The sequence below is a fragment of the Podarcis gaigeae genome (genome assembly GCF_964106915.1).
Source record: "Podarcis gaigeae genome assembly, chromosome: 10".
In the NCBI taxonomy this organism is placed as follows: Eukaryota; Metazoa; Chordata; class Lepidosauria; order Squamata; family Lacertidae; genus Podarcis; species Podarcis gaigeae.
In genome coordinates this window covers 13,266,564-13,280,601 of record NC_139686.1, presented here as the reverse complement: position 1 = coordinate 13,280,601, position 14,038 = coordinate 13,266,564, and the positions used below count along the sequence as shown (strand labels likewise).

The following is a 14,038-nucleotide window of genomic DNA, read 5'->3' as shown; positions in this document are numbered from 1 at the left end:
CTTCCAAAAGCAAAACATCTCCCCTTCTCAGCTCCTGACCTCCTTCCTCCACCTCCTCCCGCCCGACCACTTTGTTATTCCACCGAAGAGTAAACAGTAGATGTTACGCGAGGGTCTTAAAGCTGCGCTCCAAGCACACAATGCTTTTGGGCATGCTCTGTGTGCAGGTCCCTGGCAGCCATAAATTAATTAAAAGTAGAGAGGAACCGTCGTCGGGGAAAAGCAAGCGTCTTTTCTCTCCCTCCCCGCCAATCTTTGTCCCCAGCTTTCCTTTCATTCTCTGTGGGTAAATAGCTAATTCCTTTGTTCCTTGCTGCACCATTTCATTTCTGCCATCATTGTCCTCATTGTTCTCTGGAACAGGAGGGGTCTGGGCCAGGAGCAGCCAAGGTCTTGGCTAATGACGGGAAGTCTTTAAAGTTTGCGCTGCATTTCATCTTCTCTGTGGGAGTTTTAGGACGCATCCAGTGTTTGATCCCCACCGTGCAACTTTGCTTCTAGTTAATTAACAGATCCCCATTACACTCTCTCATCTGCAAGCGCATGGGAGGCCTATCAGGAGGTAATTCAAGGCCAGTCTGAATGATGGCAGGAATTAGAGAAATCGCTTGTTTCGGGGGGGTTAATGTTCAGGAAGAAAGCCTTCCCCTTTGCCGAGGTCTAATTGAAATGTTGTATTCTGCTGTAACCCATTTGGGGTCTATTATTTTCCCTCCTCCCCCCCCCTCACTTTCTTGCTGCCCTTTGTGACAACTGGAAAGGTGGTGCTCAGAAGACAGTGAGATTCTCTCTCTCTCTCTCTCTCTCTCTCTCTCTCTCTCTCTCTCTCTGCACATATGTATTGATTTTTTTGTGAGGACGTGCAGCCAAGCCAGTGGTGAGCATAGTTGACATTTACGGCCAGGTTAGAAATAAGAGTCATGGTTAAGTGTTGATGAATAAATAAAAATTAAAATTAAAAAAATTAAAAAATATATAATCAGGCATATAATCCTATCTAATCCTACCCCCTGCAATGCAGGAATATGCAGCTGTCCTGTTCGAGGGTCGAACCTGCAACCTTGGCATTATCAGCACCACACTCTAACCAAGTGAGCTATCCAGCTGCTTCTAAAAATATGGTTTCCTCATACTTACAACTTAATGTTGCGACACAGCTATTGCTGATCACTATATGTATCAGCAGTAAGTAAAGGTAAAGGTACCGGTACCCTGATCATTAGGTCCAGTTGCAGATGACTCTGGGGTTGCGGCGCTCATCTTGCTCTATAGGCCGAGGGAGTTGGCATTTGTCCGCAGACAGCTTCTGGGTCATGTGGCTAGCAGGACTAAGCTGCCTCTGGCGAACCAGAGCAGTGCACGGAAACGCCGTTTACCTTCCCGCCGGAGTGGTACCTATTTATCTACTTGCACTTTGACGTGCTTTCAAACTGCTAGGTTGGCAGGAGCAGGGACCGAACAATGGGAGCTCATCCCGTCATGGGGATTCGAACCACCGACCTTCTGATCGGCAAGCCCTAGTCTCTGTGGTTTAGACCAACATGCATATAGGGTTCAGCCTAACAGCAAAATCCTATACATTTATATTCAGAAGTAAACCCAGAAAAGTGTATATAGGATTGCCTTGCTTGCTTATCCCTTCACTTTTTCTTGCTTTAATGGGTATGTTTCCATCAGCGTGTTTCTTCTGGTTTAGGCTGATAGCCACAATAGCTATCTTCTCCCTCCACTGTTGGAGGCAGTATGCCTCTGAATGCCCCTCGCTCGAAATCTCAAGTGTGGAGATTTGCACCCAGGTCCCACTTGCAAGCTTCCCACAGACATCTGACTGGCCAGGATGCTGAATGTGATGGACCATTGCCCTGATGCAACACAGCTCTTCCTCTGTTCTTATGTACACATTTTAAAATATTTAATGTTTTCGTGTTTGTATTTCAAAATATTTTGTAGTGGCGAGCTGGAAAGAAGGTTGAGTCCTGCAAATTAGGGTGGGATTTCTTCTAACTGGGGTCAAAATGTTCCTCCTTCCCCTGAAACTATTCTAAAATAAGTAGGGGGAAAAGGAGAATGCAGCACATTTTCAAAAAGATCCTCAAATCCTCCCATTTTCTCATACAGCTCCTTTATGTGGGCTGCAGAAGAACCCACCTCTGTGTGTGCAAATTTCACTGCCACCTGTGGGGCTGCGCAGCTAAATATGGCAAACGGCAGGAGCCCAACCTTGTACTGACTTTGAGTCTCTCCGAGTTTCCCCTGCTATTTCCGCCCCCTCCAGTTCTTCCCTCTTTCCCTCCTTCTCCCCCACCCCACGAGCAATGACCCCCTTTAACTAATGAATTAGGAACCGCTCCTGCAATTGCAATCCTCAGTTCGACACTTGGCATTGAGAAGCAAACCAGGGCTATTTAGCTCAGCGTTAAATGGTCCGCCACATTAACCCCCTGGCACGCTGAGCTATTAGGTTGTTTTACTGTTGTTAAAGTTGCATTTGTTAGGTGGCGTCTCGCTGCCCTTCTTAGTGTTGTGGGAGAGCTTGCTATCTGTGGCACTTATGCCAGCTGTGGGGCGTGCAGGTGAGACCGCCATGTGGCACCCTCCTTTTGAGAGTAGAGCAACTTAAGAGCCCAACTTTTTAGTTGAACCAGGGGAGTAATTGGGGTGTGTGGTCTTCCTATCAGGTGAACAAGATGGAGCTCACACGTTGCACATGACATTCCTGGCCCACTTCCTCCCTGGTCAGCTGACACACCTGATAGAATTCTCCAACCCAAATGTGTGTTCATTCTTCCTTCAAAAGGCCAGTGGAAATGATCAAGGGCCTATGAGGAAAGGTTACAGCATTTGGGACTTTTCACTTTGGAGAAAAGGCAAGCAAGTGGCAACATGATAGAAGTTTATAAAATTATACACGACGTGGAGGAAGTGGACAGAAAAAAAAGCTTTACTCAGTTTCTCTCTCTTTTTAAAGATGATCTTTATTGAATTTTTAGTTACATAGTATACATACACATACATTATGTTTCACATTTGTTCCTGCTCTCCCGAGCTGACTTCCTTCTTCCGGCTTTTTTATGTCATCTTTAACTTTTCGCATTGTCTTTGTCCATTATATATATATAATTGTTCTTCTTCAATTTTTTCCATAAAATGTCTGTAAACAAATAAATCTCAGGGTGATGAAACATATAAAAAAGAATAGGGAGAATTTATGTTATATAGAGAGAAGACGATGTGAAATAGGGAAACCAATAGAAGTAAAATAAACCTCCTAATGGGAAAACACACAAAAAATTATTGGATAATAATATCAAAATGAATTAAAAATGTATATTAGGACTATTGTTGAACAATATTTGTAAATGAATATAGACAGACAACAAAAATTGTATATACTCAGTTTCTCATAACACTAGAATTCATGGAAGATTCGGGACAGATAAAAGAAAGTTAATCTTCACACATCATATGGAAATCGCTCCCATAAGACCTGTCCTCCAACATTCTCCATTGAAAATAAGGATGTCCTATTTAATAATAATAATAATAATAATAATAATAATAATAATAATAATAATAATTTATTGATCCCGCCCATCTGACTGGGTTGCCCCAGCCCCAGCTTCCAACATATATAAAAAAATAATAAAACTTTAAACATTAAAAAACTTCCCTATATAGGGCTGGCTTCAAATGTCTTCTGAAGGTGGCATAGTTATTTAACCTCCTTGGTTTGGGGGTTGCATAACTCCCTCCAACATTTCTTTGATGAAAGTAGGGAAGTCCCACGGAAAAGTGAGACATTCCAGGATTAAATCTGGGACGTCTTCTGTAAATCTGGGACTGTCCCTGGAAAATAGGGTTTGATAAGAGGCAGCAATGGCTGCCAACATAGATGGCTTGAAAAGTAATTTAGAGAAATAAGGGGTCACTGGCTACTAGCCACAACAGCAATGTTCTCTCTTCACTGTTGGAGACAATTTGGCTTTGAATGCTGGTTAAAGGTAAAGGTAAAGGGACCCCTGACCATTAGGTCCAGTCGTGGATGACTCTGGGGTTGTGGCGCTCATCTTGCTTTATTGGCTGAGGGAGCCAGCGTACAGCTTCCGGGTCATGTGGCCAGCATGACTAAGCTGCTTCTGGCGAACCAGAGCAGTGCACGGAAACGCCATTTACCTTCCCGCCGGAGCGGTACCTATTTATCTATTTGCACTTTGATGTGCTTTTGAACTGCTAGGTTGGCAGTAGCAGGGACCGAGCAACGGGAGCTCACCTCGTCACGGGGATTCAAACCGCCGACCTTCTGATTGGCAAGCCCTAGGCTCAGTGGTTTAACCCACAGTGCCACCTGTGCTGGTTGCTGGGAATCAAAAGCAGGGAGAGCACTGTTGTGCTCAGGTCCTGCTTGAGGAGAAGGAATATTTAACACTCCCACTGAAATCACTGTCACATACACAAAGGTGGGAAACTGTGTTTCTGGAAAAGCATGGTTTGGGGATCATTCATGGACTGTGAGATCATGAGAAAAGACAATGGGAAATGGTCCGCAAGGGCAAAGAGGGTTCTGCCCCACCAAGCTCAGTCTGCCAATTGGGGGTGGCTCCACCTGCTATTGGCTGTGGCTTCACCTATCGTTGGCTCTACCTCTGCCTCCTATTGGCCTCCCTGCCTTCTGCCCAACCTGTCACAATGGAGACCAGCCACCACTGAAAATGCTTATGCGCGTTCCGACACAACCATTCCACCGCTGACCAATTTATTATCCAGAACTCCGTTGCCAGATGACATGGCGTGAGCAAACGTAAGCAACTAGTTCCCATTCACTTGAAAAGCCAAATTGGGATGGAAGAACACAAAGGAGCCTCGACTCCAATGATAACGAAGAACACGACTTTGAAGTTGTAGCTAAATTGCATTCTCTCGTCCTTCTGCCGCCGCCTGTGAAAACTCGGCAAAATTGGCCGAGCAGCGATTAGTCCATAATTCTGTATGTTCAAATAGCTTTTGGTTATTAAAGGTAAAGGTAAAGGTACCCCTGCCCGTACGGGCCAGTCTTGACAGACTCTGGGGTTGTGCGCCCATCTCACTCAAGAGGCCAGGGGCCAGCGCTGTCCGGAGACACTTCCGGGTCACGTGGCCAGCGTGACATCGCTGCTCTGGCGAGCCAGAGCCGCACACGGAAACGCCGTTTACCTTCCTTCTGGTAAGCGGTCCCTATTTATCTACTTGCATCCGGAGGTGCTTTCGAACTGCTAGGTTGGCAGGCGCTGGGACCGAGCAGCGGGAGCGCACCCCGCCGCAGGGATTCGAACCGCCAACCTTTTGATCGGCAAGTCCTAGGTGCTGAGGCTTTAACCCACAGCGCCACGCAGGAAATTTCAAAAGGCCAATAGGCTGACATTTAAAAACTGGTCGTAGGGCAATTGTGGGAGGACCTTCATAAGAAAGTTAAATATGTGTTTCATAAGCCTGTTGTTGCTGAGCCAGGATATTTAAATAATGCAAGAAAGGGACTGATTCCTCCATCACTCCTCAAGAATCTCTGGTCCGCTGGGTCCAGGCTGTGGCTTCGGCCTAACCATGATGGTGGGGCCTTGGTTGTCCTCCAGTGCTGCTGGAATGAGGCATCAATTTTGTCCTTCTAAGAACCCAGAAACCCATAATCCCTGATCCATGCTGATTGGGAATGATGGCAGCTGCAGTTTAAAATGCCTGGATTTTCCCAGGTTGGGATAAAGCTCTACTACCCTTAACCCTTCTAGACCCAAGATATACCTCTAGCTCCTCCTTGTACATTTTATGTTCCTACCAGTAGGTTTGTAGATCTGTGCTCTTCCTTTCTCCCTCCTCCCATCTCTTGTTTTTCACCTCTTCTTGAAAGATGGTTGCAGTGCTCTTCGCGTGATTCATCTTTTGGTGGGGCAAGTCATGTCCCCCCTTGTGGGTCATGGGACCCAGCGGTTCAAGACCAGGGGGGCCGAGAACTCAGTATCCTGCTCTTTTGCAACCATACAGGTTCTCTCTATATTAGTGCTCCGTAAATAAATTATGCTTAAAAGGGGTGGGGGAAGTAGCTGTGGAGTTCGGGGCGGGGGGGGGGGAGTGGGAGATGCATTTCAGCTTCTGGATTCTTCTAAGCGAAGGCTTAGCTCTGAGTAATCAAAATTGCTTTGGTTGGGCGCGGAGGCATTAAAAGCCTTGTCCACTAATTGAGAGAAGCGGCTCCGGCGATGCAGCCTTGCCCTCTCGTTAGGCGAACTCGCAAGTTCTATTTGTCATCATTGCTTGCCCGTCTTAATCTAACAGTACTGCTGGTGCAAATTAATGGTAATTTGTTATGACACACTGTGTCCTTCGAGTGGAACAACAATATGGAACTAATACCGCTCCTCTCATAGCCCCTTGCCAGCTCCCTCCATCTTTCCCCACCCCGGATCTCGCCCACTGCTGAAGACATCATCCTGACTTAGCCTTCAAGCTGCTCTCTGCTAAAAGGGGTGTCAGGATATGTTATAGCTTGACTGACAGAGACTACCCAGTGCACTTCCACTGACACGTTCTAAAGGGATGTGCAGCTAGCTCCAGGGCTAGTCTTTGCCAAGCACCCAGTTGCTATTTCTAATATAGATATAGGGGCGTTCCCCCCAGCTGGAACAGTGTTCTGGTACCTCTCAGCTGGTCCACCGAAGTGGGGGGAGAGACCTGACCAGCCTCTGGAAAGTCCTGCTGTGCCTCCGGCTCATGAGGAGACCCTCCCCAGAGCCGGAAGGGGACACCCTCTACAGCAGTGGTGGCCAAACTTGGCCCTCCAGCTGTTTTGGGACTACAACTCCCATCATCCCTAGCTAACAGGACCAGTGGTCAGGGGTGATGGGAACTGTAGTCCCAAAACAGCTGGAGGGCCAAGTTTGGCCACCACTGCTCTACAGGCTCTGGAGAATGAGGGTCTCATTATGAGCCAGAGCTTTGTTGAGGCTCTTCAACCTCACAGGCAAAGCCGCACCTCAGCTGAGCAAGTCCCAGTGATGCTCCAGCTCACCTGAGCTGGAGAGGCAAGGTGGTGGTGGGCTTGTTAAGCTGCTCAGATATGGGGAGGAAGGCTCCCCATACCTCAGCTGAGCAGCATCAACAAGTCTCTGGCTGGTGAAGAGACACCCCCCCCCAAGCCTGACGAGAACCTCTGGGGTGGGTGTTGTGAGGGAGGTGAATTCTGGGACCTTTTTGTCTAAGGGAAAAAAGCACCAAATACAGATAGAGATACAAAGGTACAGATGTGGGCATTTGTGCAGTTTCCATATCTGCCTTGCAATTGCCATCACCTGACAGGTTTCCAGAACTCACCTAGTATTTGTAGATCATGGTGGTCCATATGCATGCAGAGGGCTTCTGTTGATGCATCTGGAGAGAATCCCATACATTTTAATTGCAGGACGGTTCCGTACATTGATGGCCTCGAGCCAACGCAGAGCAAAGCACAGCTACTATGGCATCACATTGCAGCTATTTGGGTGGGTGCGGGGTTACTAGAATAGCTATTGTCATAACCATGGGGGCTGGGTCCAAGGAACTGCGCTTCCGGAATACATTGTGTAAATTAAGTACATTTGCATAAATGTTTGTAATTTGCAGACTTGGCAGTAGAACTGGATGGATCACTAGTTCTTGTCTGTGTCTCTTTTCCATATTTTCACCCATAAGTCTGTTTCATCTTGTTTCCTCATTAAACACTCTCTCTCTCTCTCTCTCTCTCTCTCTCTCTCTCTCTCTCTCCTCTCTCTCTCTCCCCCCCTCTCTTTCTCTCTCTCTCTCCCCCCTCCATAAATTACACACAAACCCACAAATGCTGTTAAATACATGTTTTAAAGCATACATTTTCTCCAAATACACACTTTTAAAAGACCTCTCCTGGGGCTTTTTGAGTGAATAACTGTCACAGTATTTGGAGAAGTGTGAAATCCAACAATAGCTATGTACCAATCCACAAATTATTCTGGGAGGTATAGTTCTGGCCTGCTCGTATTGGAATGGACAAATAACGAATTCCTCCAACATCCCTCCTTGGCAGTCCATATTTTATTTTATTTTTATTTTTATTTTTATTTATTTTTTTGTGTTCTAAGAATATATTTAATACTGTTAATTCTGTAGCACAAAATAAAACAAAAACAAGCTATGATGATCCCCACAATAAGGCTTAAAGCATAACACATTATTGCCTGAAATTCAAATGATACTTCAATTATGTAAAAATGTTTGCACAGTGAAGACTGTCTTTTAAGTACAAGGCCACCTTTTTTTCCCCTTCTGCAAAAAATAGGTCTGGATTTCTGCTTCTTAATAGCCACTTTCCTTAGCCTAGATTGTCTATAATAATAACATCTGTATCTTACTTTTAAGTATCCGGAGGGAGTGCTCTCCATCTTTGCAGTAAGGTAAGCCAGTATTAGCCACCTCCATATTGCATATGGAGGTACCGAAACTGAATGCTTTGCCCAATGAGATCATGGCAGAGGCAGTATTTGAATCAGGGGCTTCACGATTCACAGCTCAATCTTTTAGCCACTATGTTCTTATCTATGTTAAGTGCTCTACCATGAGCCCTACTGTTAGGTTGTGGGTGAACATATCAGACGACACAGCGATTCTTCAAGCAACTCTTGTTTATTCACAGGCCCAGAACAGAACTGGGCTGAAGGGTTCAGCCAACCTGCTTATATAGAGCTCCACTAGAACGCAGCAGTAACAACTTTCTGTCACCATCCAATCACTGAACGTCACTTTCAATTCCTTATTTGCATATGTGGACCTGAGTGAAAACTATCTACAGTATCCCCCTCCTGGCCCAGGGTTAGAACTTCAGTACATAACACCTACCATTCTATCAATCTTTGGTTCCTGTCTCCATTGGAACTCTGTGTGCCATCATTTAACCCCTGATATGGTGTTGCCCTTGCCCTGATTTGCAATTATTGCTTTAGCTGAGATTCCTGAATTACAGTGGGGTTGGACTAGATGACCCCCAGGGTCCCTTCCGACTCTACAATTTGTGGTTCTATTATTCTATGTTTGACTTGGTTCTGCTAACGTTCACCTGGCGGTTGGCCTCTGCTCCTCCCAGGCGCCTCCGCTCTAAACTCCCTTTATACCGAGACAGCCTGACTGATGAAGGTATCACAACTCTCTCCTGACACCTCTGTGATTATTTCAGAGCACCTGAACTTTGCTGAACTTGGGTAAACACATCTTTAATTTATATTGCATGCAATTATTTTTTTATTACAGCTGGAGTGCTAAGTGTAATCAGGTGGCTATTGTATAATTTAAACTCCAGGTGATTTTTATTTAATAATAATAGCTTGCGTTCCTATAGAGCCTCGCATCCCCAAAGGGATCTCCACAGCACTTTGCCAACTTAACAATCAAAGACGTAAAAAGTAAAACACTGATTATAATTAACACAATCTAAGTAAGCCGGGGCCTGTTCCTGTTGCTGCTGCTGTTTATATTCAAAGGGATGCCACTGAATTTAATGACAGGAGAGCTGGGCTGATGCAATTTTACCTAGCTTGGGGGGTGTGTGTACAGAAACCCCCAACACCCCCACCCCATTTTGCTTTTCTAATGTGTTCTTTGTGAGGAAGAACCTCACATTTTACATCAACATTTTGCCATAGATTAACTTTGGTGATAGCTCAAGTCCTGGACCATTTCAGCATCGCCCAATGTATAGTGAGGAACCAGCGACCCTCCAGATAGTATTGTTGGACCACAGCTCCCATCAGCCGCAACCAGCATGGCCGATGGTCAGGGGTGATGGGAGATGGAGTCCAATGACATTCAGAGGGCCACAGGTTTCTCTCCCCCCACCCCAGTTGTAAAGGGTTTTTCATCGATTCCTGGGCAAATCATGATGGTGGTGAGAGGCAGAGCACATACATAGCATGCTTTACCTTGCCTTGCCTGCCACCACACACTGATGTATTCTCTTGGCCCTGGGAAGCTCCTTGTTTATTTACTATCCTTTTATTTTTAAAGGGGCCCTGATCATGTAAAGATTTCTGCAGGTAGAACTCAAATGCAATGAGGGATCTTGGGTGAAACATGAAGTAGGTGCCCTCTTTGTAACATGATGTATGGAATTATTGTTTGGGGGGGTTGGTTATTTTAATTGTGTTGTGTTTTAATATGCTGTAATCTGCCCTGGGTAAGAAATATTTCTCTTCTCCTTCTTCTCATAATATTTTAATTATATTACTGTCATACCTTATGCTAAGTTTACTTCAGGTTGAGCATTTTCAGGTTGTGTCACGCGGCGACCCGGAAGTACCAGAAAGGGTTACTTCTGGGCTTCACCGCTCGCGCATGTGCAGACGTACAAAATGACATCACACGCATGCGCAGAAGTGGCGAATCGCGACCTGCGCACGTGCAGACACGGGTTGCGTTCTGCTCATGTTGCGAATGGGCCTACGGAACGGATCCTGTTCACAACCAGAGGTACCACTGTATAGTATTTTTGCAGTTGTTAGAATCAGAGAAACATAGAACTGGAAGGGGCAATTGGGGTCATCTATTCCTTTTTTAAAAAATAAATCATTTTTATTGATTTTCCAATAAAAAACATCCAATCAACATATCCAATCACAATCCAATTGAAATAAAAAACTAAAATAAAAAAAGACCAAATTATAATCCAGATTGTAATTATTGATTTTTTGGGGCTCCCCATAGTCTGGATCCCCTATGGGGGGTGTCGTCTATTCCAATCCCCTAAAATGCAGGAATCTTTTCCCCAATGTGGAGCTCGGAGCCATGACACTGAGATTAAAAATCTCCTGCTCTACCGACCAAGCTATCCTAGCTGGTGTTATCATCACCATTTTCACTTGATTCAGATTGTAGCAAGTCCCATGGAATTTACCCCCAGAAGCTCTGAAGTCGGGCTACACATTGCACAGGCACCAATGTTTTCCTATTAAATGTTTCTCACCACCAACACTGGCTTTGGCCCAGCCCTGTTATTTTTTTAAAAGGCATGACTAGAACTGGAATGCCTGGTCTTGCAAATTGACCGGGCTGGCCCTACCATTAGGCAGAGCGGGGTGGCTGCCCCAGGCAACAGAACGCCATAGGCTGATGGCAGAGACAAGATGAGGAAAGGCAGAGCTGTGTGCACTGCATGGTTTATGCTGCAGCCACTAAGTTCCCATGCTGTCCTCAGGCAAGATACAGCCTGTGACGTTAACATATGAGAGTGCTGGAGATGAAATAGTTAAACAAGTTACCCAATCAGAACCCAGGGGGTGGAGTCAGAGGGACTATAAAACTAGCTCTGGGAGGGGCGAAGGGAGGAGTTTGTTGGGAGTTGGGTGGTTGGTTGGAGTGGGAGTGAATTGGAATAGAGTCTGTGCGTAGGTTGAGTTAGTGTAGCGAAAGAAGCTGAGTCAGGAACAGGAGCTAGGAAGACAAGTAAATATCTGAGAGATGGTTTAGTGAGTGAGAGCAGGTAGCGTATGTTATAGGTCTGGATAGGCACCCCAGGATTGTAATTGACCAATACCATTTATGAAACCAGACGCTTGTTAAACTGCAATAAATAAACAGAATTTTTTTGTTCCAATTTAACTCTGACTGAACTTAGTATTGTCCCAGGTAGGGCCTGGGTAGTGGCAGCGAGAAATAAAGTGGTGGTACAGGGATCAATAGATGGTGAAACGTCTGGGGACCCTGTGGGATCGCCACACAGTCAAACCTTGGTTCCTGAACAGCTCCATTTTGGAACGTTTCAGCTCCCGAATACTGAAAACCTGGAAGTAAATGCTCCGGTTTTCAAACTTTTTTTGGAAGCCAAACATTCAACGTGACTTCCACTTGAGTGCAGGAAGTTCCTTCAACCAATCGGATGCTGTGCCTCAGCTGCTGAACGGTTCAGAATTCAAATGGACTTCCAGAATGGATTATGTTTGACAACTGAGGTTTGACTGAAGCAGCAACGTCTGTGTATGGAAGTGGACGCATTCGTTTGTCCTGCATGTTAGGCATCAGACTGTCTTGTGCCTCAAAAACTAAGAATGGGGGAAAGAAATTTAGTTTGCATTCAAAAGCCAAGCTGCCTAACTTTCCAAAACTTTCCAAAACATTAAGAGAAACAAAATATTGCCATCCTGCAAAATTCGTACTTCCTCAAATTTGCAATGCAGTTCGCCAGCCAAGTAATGTGTACAAAAAGGCATATACTCTGGTAAAGTCTGCACAAAATGCATACATCAGTGAAAACAACATACAGTAATGCATTATTTTAGGGGGAAAGGCTTTGCGAAAATGCCTGCATTAGACCAAATTGCACAAAAACAGGAGGCGTATATCAGGAGGAATTTGTACTGAATTTGTGAATTTTTACGAGGACTTCTGAAATCCTGCAGATGGATGTAGAAATCAGTTTAAGATTGGGAAAGCTTGAGAAACTGAGAGAAACTGAAATTGACAGCTTCACCCATCGCTAGTGAAAAATGAATGTGAGATGTGAAGCTTAAGGGAACCAGGCAAAGGGCCTTCTCGGTAGTGGCGCCCTCCCTGTGGAATGCGCTCCCCTCAGATGTCAAACAGATAAACAACTATTTGACTCTTAGAAGGCATTTGAAGGCAGCAGTGTTCAGGGAAGTTTTTAATGGTTGATGTTTTACTGTGTTGTTAATATTTTGTTGGGAGTTGCCCAGAGTGGGGTAAACCAGTCAGATGGGCGCCATGCTGTTGTTGTTGTTGTTGTCAACTGAGCCTTCATTAATTCTCAGATTGTGTTGCTTCATGTCCCACACTATGCACCCCCAAACCAAGCCTGTATGGAACCCCAGCCGTCAATTTCACCCCTTGAATCCCAAGCAAAGTGTTGGCAGCATCTCTTCATAGATGTCAAACATTTTCATAACCATCCTGTTCAGTTAAATAAATAAATAAATAAATAAATAAACCCAGCAAACCAGTACCTTAAGAAGGTAATGAGGGGTGTTGTTTTTCAAGCAGGCCAAATAATTCAATCATAAATTTGGATATGAGGCGGCATGCACCTTGCCATTTAATCCAGACTGACCTTGTCTGGGGGAAACCTGTTTGTAAGTAAAAAACTAAAACCAAAAAGACTGATGCCGGTGTGATATCTCAACAACTTGCTTAAAACCTAAGTCGCTTTCTGGAAGGAGCCTGATTTCACATGTAGGACTCTTTGTTTAAAGACTGCATAAGTGCTTTTCAGAACAGCAGTCTGAAATCAAACAAAATGGGTTATGGATCAGAGCTATCTACATGTTAGATCTGACATGAATTATGGAATCAAGTGCCATGGTTCAGGAAGTTTCGCTCTAGACCACTGTGCATTATTTCATAGCAAGCAAAACATTCTGAAAGAAAAGGTGGCGCTTCTTCGCAGATGGGACTGTGATTCAAGCCTGTCTCTAGAGGGCAGGCAAATATAAGATAGGCATATAAGGTAGCAAGTGAATTTCCTGAACAGAGCCAGATCTCTGTAATTGCATATCAGATGTAAGTGAGTTTGTCGACTCCCAGAGTCCTGAATTACTTCACAAGGCAGTGAGGGGAAGGACTATTCGCTGATCTGAGAGGGAGGAGGAAGCAATAGATTGTGTGTGGAGAATTTGTAACTGTATACCAGGGAGATTGCCCCTTAAAACGATAGAGTTGAATCCAGATTAAGTTAATTGAACTCATTCCCGTTGAAACACATGGAACTTCAATTAAGTCAGGACTAACTTGTCCCGTTGGTTTCAAGTGTGCAATTTAGGATGCAACGAGTCATCAGTAATCCCTAAAAGCAATCCTCTTATTTATGTTTTTGCAAGTTCTTTGTTCTAAATTGGCTGCAGTTCATTTCTGGGCCAGACTAGTGCTTAAACCCTAAACTACAGTGGTACCTCGGATTAAGAACTTTATTCGTTCTGGAGGTCTGTTCTTAACCTGAAACTGTTCTTAACCTGACGTACCACTTTAGCTAATGGGGCCTCCTGCTGCCACCGTGCCGCCGCCACAC

At 44.9% G+C, this 14,038-nt stretch overlaps 1 protein-coding gene across 8 annotated transcripts in view; it reads left to right on the top strand.

The window, feature by feature from the left end:
* The window catches only part of SOX5 (SRY-box transcription factor 5), a 769,299-nt gene that overhangs the window by 184,786 nt on the left and 570,475 nt on the right, over nucleotides 1-14,038 (top strand). The window contains exon 1 of one of the 8 annotated variants that reach the window (XM_083700232.1): nucleotides 4,782-4,984. The exons of the other annotated variants lie outside the window; for them this stretch is intronic. The gene's annotated coding sequence lies outside the window, so the exon portion shown is untranslated. Of the gene's footprint in view, nucleotides 1-4,781; nucleotides 4,985-14,038 lie in introns of those variants that run through there. 8 annotated transcript variants of the gene reach the window in all.